Raw genomic sequence first — 6,727 nt, 5'->3', positions numbered from 1 at the left:
CACTGTGTGAGATGTGTGACTTTGGCCAAGGCATACTACACCTCCGGGTCTCAGTTTCCCCATCAGTAAGACAGGAATGCTCTCCTGCCTGGCCCACATGCTGACCTGGAGAGCCAGTAAGCTACTCCTGCAGAGTCAGGTACTGGGTGAGCTGCTGGGTGTTGGACCCACCCCTCCACATCACTGTGGTCTCCCCAGCCCATTGCACTCAGCACTCAGAGTCCTCCAAGGAGAAGGGGGTCCCCCCTTTTGGCTCTCACACGATTCATGCCTCAGGGTCCCTGGCAGCAAGTAGGTACTCTGCCAGGGTGGAGAAGGAGGGCTTCTTGGAGCCGTGCTGTGCCTCCAGAAGGATCTGGCCCCAGCCTACTGGAGCCCCTGGGCCACTCACCAGCCCAGGCAGGGGATGGAGCGGAATGTAGCTGCAGCCCCTCTAGCCTTCCCTCACTGAGTCTGTGCTGGCGTGGGGTGAGTGCTGCGGCTCCGCCCCTCTCCATCTGGGGCCGGGTGGCAGGACTGAGAAGGGGTGGGGGCAGAAGCCTGTCATCCAGAGGTCCCCGTTCTGCTGCACCCTGTACCCATGTGTGCCTCAGGGGTGCTGTCCTGATTCCAGCCCCACCTCTCTCCTTTCTAGGTGCCCCCAGGAGGGAAGGGGAGGGCTGAGACAAGGTCACCAAATTCCAGACTGTCTACCTAGGAGGTAGAGTCAAAGGTCCCCAGTTCCCAGGTCAGAAAGCTGAAGCCTAGAATGGGAGCCTATCCCACTGAGGGCACAGGCTTCAGCAGATGCTCAAGGGAGGCTCCTGGGGAGGCACAGTGCTCTTGGTTCGGGGAGGAGGTGCTCTGGCTCTGGAAGGGCTAGAGGGTGGGGATGAGCGAGACCACAGCAGGAGGAACAGAAGGGGAGGAGAAACAGACCACCTTCGTGCCTGAACCCAAAAAGCATTGTTCCTTGGAAGCCGTATTCCAAGAAAACAGTATGGGGCTTTCCTGGGCGGTGGGGGCCTGGGTGCCAAAAAGGGTCTCTCTTGGTCCACAGCAGTGCCTGTGCACCCAGCCCCTCCCCTCTGTGCTGGAGGTCCCTCAGCCTGCTACCACGGCCCCTGCACCAGCCCCACACCTGATGCCCACCCCTTGGGCCAGCCTCCTGAGGAAGGTTCCTGCTTGCCCTGCTGAATCAGGCTGAGTGAGCTTAACAACATCTGCCCTTCCAGCTTGGGGCAGGGGGATCACTCCCCAGCTCCCACCGGGCATCTCCCCTCCATGGTCAAGATACCAAGGCCGTCCTCCAAAGCCTCTGAGCCCTGCTGGTCACGTCCAGGGATGGGGCCTCCCCAGTTGCTCCGCACTGTGGCTGCATCAGGTACATACCCAACCACAGCATTTGTTGGGAAGCCCTGCACGCCTCCCCACCAACCCCTGCCGTCCCCCAGAGTTAGTCTTACAGGCAGTGTCTGCAGGCAGGGTTGGCACCAGCTGGCCAAGGAGAATGAGAGGTAGTGCCCGCACCCTGGAAACCTCACTGAAGTCCGGGGATTTGGGTGAGGAGAGCAGCTAGAACCGGGGACCCAAGGGTGCATCTGACACACATCACCCTGGAAATAGCAGTAGAACTTTCTAAGAGTGAGAAAGTCCTGAAAAAGCTTTAACAAAGAAACTCAGGTATGGAAGGCAGGGGAAGCAGGTATGGATTTTGGTTCCCATATGCCCTGGCTATGTGAAATCACTTATTTTTTAAAAATTTCTAAATAAAATTTAATCCACTTTGAGCCACTGGCTACCAGGTGGGAAATTCAATGTCCTGAGTAATTTTACTCCCACCCTGGAGGCCTCAAAAGGCCCAGAACATCAGAGAGGGGCCCTGCGGTCTTCGGTCCCATCTAGTCACTGCATGCAGGCTTGTTGACTGAACCCCCGAGGGCAGGTGTCTCCACTTCCTGCAAAGCTTGGGCACAAGGACACCCAAGCAGCGTGTCCCTCAAGGTTCATACCTGCTCAGGGCATGACCAGGAGCAGGACACCCCCCTTGCTACTAGCAGAGCCATGGCCCCCATGTCCCAAGTCTGGGGGAAGCTGTCTCGACCTCTTTCCTCTGCCTGCTTCCACCACAACCTCCCTAACTCCTCACTCCTTTCCTCCTCCTAGTTGGGGCAACCTTCCATCACCCCACAGTGTGCCTTGGCTCACCAAAGCCACCTCAGATCTGGCCCTTGGCGTGGGGAAGCACAAGTACGTCCCGGGGGTGGAGGGAGAAAAAGAGCCAGCAGGAGATACCACTAATGATGATGATGATGACGCTTAACTTCTTGAACAGTTAGCCATGTGCCAGTCTCTGCCCTAAATGCTATACAAAGGTTATCCTATTTAATCCTCACAATGACCCTACAAGGAAGGCACTGTTATTATTCCCATTTTGCAGACGGGGAAGCTGAGGCATAGAGAGTCATGTAACTTGCCCCAGTTCCCTCAGCTAAGTAAATAGGAGAGCCAGGGTTCAAACGCAGGCAAATTTCTGGAGACAGGGGCGTGGCTTCCACCAGATCCTCAAAGGTATCTGAAACCAGACAAAAAGCCCCATGCCGGTGCCTTGAAGCACAGCCAGGTCACTGTTCAAACTTTCATCTCCTTCCTCCTCAGCTCTCTGGATTCATGACTCCTGGAAACAGCAGCTCAAAAAGTGGCTGGGCAAGGAGAAGCATAATTCCTCCTAGAAGTAGTGGAATTCAAATTCAGAGTGTTCTTTATGGGAAGAAGCAAATTAAAATAGACAACCCATCAAGTGGTCTAATCAAGAAAAATACTACAAAATGTAAGGTTAGAAAGGAAATATTAACACAGCTATGGAGATGACTTTTGTTAATGTACTTTTTAAAAAATATTTATTTATTTGGCTGCGTCGGGTCTTAGTTGCGGTACGCGGGATCTTATTTGCCCCGCGGCATGTGGGATCTTAGTTCCCCGACCAGGGATCGAACCCGTGTTCCCTGCATTGGAAGATGGATTCTTAACCACTGGATCACCAGGGAAGTCCCTGACTTTTGAAATTTAAGAGAATAGTACATACATTCTCCATGCTTATTAATTAGTGTTTCAACATTAAATAAAAATATTCTAGGAATATATTTGTAAATTGCCAAAATTGACTCAGTGAGTGAAACACCTATAACTACAGAAGAAATTTTACAGGTCATCTCTAAAATAGATCCGAGATGCAGAGAGTATTCGCATGAATTCTTTCAAACTGGAAAAACAGGTCATTTCTACTTCTCTATTAAAACTTTTCCCAAGCATATGGAGGAAATGATAGATGGATTTTATGCTTCCGAATTGATTTTACGAAGCTCACGTAATCCTGACACTCAAATCTGACAAAGATAAGCATGCTACCCTACCCACCTTCGTGATGATAACCACAGACCAGTTTTACTTTGGCAATGGATACAAAACCCTGGATAAAAGGCCAGCAAATAGAACCCCGTATTATGGTGTTGCCTAATGCAGTCAGCGTTGCCCACAATTGTCCAGCACCCAGTGTTTGGCATGCTTCCCCGTGCCCCAGATCGGTGCTGGGGCAAAACTGGACCCGATATTTGGATCCAGGCAATTTGGACACAACATTGCCTTTTTATGGTCCTAAGTGCCCCTCTCAGGAAGCAGAGAAAATAAAATGGAGCAGGTGTGCAAAGCTTGCAAAAATACAAAAAGGCTACAGCTTGAATAATTGCCACTTGGAAATTTGCGGTCAGCTAGAATACTGTTAGGTTGATAATTTGTCATTTCTTTTCCTTTTTGAGAAGTTCTTAAGTGTTTGTTTGTTTTTAAATGTTACATTCTCTGCTTTCTCCCTGCTGGGCTTGGCAACGTCTGATTCAATAGTTAAGTCCTGGCGGAATTCCCTCTTGGCTGTATCAATATGCATTCCCCCAAAAAACTTGGGGACAGTGACTGTGGGGACCTGGGCAACAGAACCCTGGGCCCAAGGGGCTTGATCCAGCTGGCAGCGCACCCCTGGCAGACAAGAGAGGTGGGTCCTTGGCCTCTGTCTGGGGTCCCAGTAGCCTGGGAGTTTCTCAGCCAGCAAATAGGACTGTCACTGCCCCTGGAGGCCACCAGATAGCACAGGACTCTATTTCCAGAATATGTGACATCAAAGGCCATCTTATTTCTATTTTTTAAGAAATATTTCTTTAGGATAATTTTTTAAAATTACTTTATTTATTCATTTATTTTTGGCTGCGTTGGGTCTTTGTTGCTGCACGCGGGCTTTCTCTAGTTGCGACGAGCAGGAGCTACTCTTTGTTGCGCTGCGCGGGCTTCTCACTGCAGTGGCTTCTCTTGTGGAGCACGGGCTCTAGGTGCACGGGCTTCAGCAGTTGTGGCTCGCGGGCTCTAAAGCACAGGCTCAGTAGTTGTGGCACGGGGACTTAGTTACTCCGTGGCATGTGGGATCTTCTCGGACCAGGGATCCAACCCGCGTCCCCTGCTTTGGCAGGCAGATTCTTAACCACTGTGCCACCAGGGAAGCCCCAGCCCATCTTATTTCTGATTCACAGCTATTGTCTCTTTCACGTTTGCAATATAATTCAGGCATTTTAAAGAATAATCCGCATCCAGTAAAATTCACCCATTTTAGGCATACATTTTGACGAGTTTTGACAAGTATGTGCAGTTGTAGAAAACCCCCCACAATCAAGATGTAAAATATTCCATCACCTTGTTTTCTTATGCCTCTTTGTAGTCAATTTTCTCCCCTCACCCACCATCCCCTGGCAACCATTAATCTGCTCTCCGTCCCTACAGTTTTGTCTTTTCCAGAAGCTCATACACATGGAATCATTCAGTATGTGGCCTTTTGTATCTGTCTTCTTTTTCTCGACATAATGCTTTTGAAACTCCTCCATGTTGTTGTATGTACCAACAGTTTGTTCCTTTTTATTGCTAAGTAGTATTCCACTGTGTGGACCACAATTTGTTTTTCCATTTATCAGAAGATATGTCTTTGGGTTGTTTCCGGTTTGGGGCCATTATGAAAAAAAAAAAACCTGCTGTCAATATTCACCTACGGGTCTTTGAGTGGACATATATTTTTCTTGGGTAAATACCTAGGAATTAGGTTCTTAGTCATATAAGTGTTATGTTTAACTGTACAAAAAACTGCCAAAAATGTTTTCCAAAGTGGCTATTGCTCCACGAAGTGGCTGTTGCCAGCACTTCGCATCCTGTGTGTGTTTTCTAAACCATTCTAGTAAGTATGTAGTGGTATTTCATTGTGGTTTTAATTTTCATTTCCCTGATGACTAACCATGTTGAGCATCTGTTCACATACATATTTTCCATCGTATCTCATGCTTGAATTAGTTTCTGTTCAAATCCTTTGCCCATTTTTAATTGACTTGTCTGTCATTATAGAGTTGGAAGAGTTATCTATTCCGGATACAAATCCTTTATCAGTTATATGTTTTGCAAATATTTTTTCCCAATCTGTGGTTTGTATTTTCATTTTCCTACCAGTACCTTTGGAAGAGCAGAAGTTTTTGATTTTGGTGAAAGCCAATATAATCATGTTTTTTATTTCTTTTATGGATTGTACTGTTTATCTTATCTAAGAAATCTCTACCTAAACAGTCATATTCTCTTCTATTTTCTAATATAAAGCATGTAACGCTATAATTTCCCTCTAAGTGCTGCTTTAAATTTTGATATGTTGTGTTTTCACTTTAATTAAAATGTTTCTAATTACTCTCATGGTTTTTTCTTCTTTGAATCATGAGTTATTTAAAAATGTGTTGTTTAATTTGCAACTATTTGGGGTTTTTCCAGATATCTTTTGGTTATTGATTTATAGTTTAATTTTATTATGGTGAGAGAACAAACTTGCGTGATTTTAATTATTTTTAATTTGTTGAGACTTGTTTTATGGCTCAGCATATGGTCTAACTTGGTGCAGTTCCATATGCCTTGAAAAGAATGTGTATCCTGCTGTTGTTGGGTGGAGTCAATCCTATAAATGTCATTCGGATTAAGCTGGCTAATAGTTTTATTCAAGTTATCCATAGCCAGGCTGATTTTCTGTTTAGTCACTCATTCTAACAAATATTGAGAGACAAGTGGATTTGCCTATTTCTCCTTTGAGCTCTATCAGTCGTACTTGTATGTATCCTGATGGTCTGTTCTCCAGTGCATATACTTTGAAGTTGTTTTTCTTCTTGATGAACTTGACCTCTTTATCACTATGTACTGCTCCTCTTTATTCCTGGAAATATTCTCTGTTCCGTAGTCTACTTTGTCTCGTGTTAATATGGACACTTGAGCTTTGGATCAGTGCACGTCTTTTCTTCATTCTTTTACTTTTAACTAGCTCTTTATATTTAAGATGGGTTTCTTGTAGACAGCCTTGGGTTCTGGAGGGTTTTTCCCCCCCCGTTTGCCTGCAGAGGTCCCTGCCTGCCTCCACCTCGGAGCGGGTCCCTCTAGATGCTCTTCCTCGCCCCTTGGTGGTAGACTGCTGTTGCTGTCTCTCGGTCCTTCTGGCCCAGCCTCACTGAGCCTGCGCACCTGGGGCTCAGAGGGTGGGCCTTGGCAGTGTTCCTGACCGTCACCTGTGGGTCTTGGACAGGAGAACCTTTCCTGCCCCTCCCACAGGGACAAGTGGGTGCGTTGACTTACCCTTCCCCCAGAAGCAGTGGATCTTAGTTTCTGCCTCTCTTTCAGCAGCCCTGGGACCAAG

Source organism: Phocoena sinus, chromosome 2, assembly GCF_008692025.1.
Source record: "Phocoena sinus isolate mPhoSin1 chromosome 2, mPhoSin1.pri, whole genome shotgun sequence".
NCBI classification, from domain to species: Eukaryota; Metazoa; Chordata; class Mammalia; order Artiodactyla; family Phocoenidae; genus Phocoena; species Phocoena sinus.
This window is presented reverse-complemented; position numbering follows the sequence as displayed.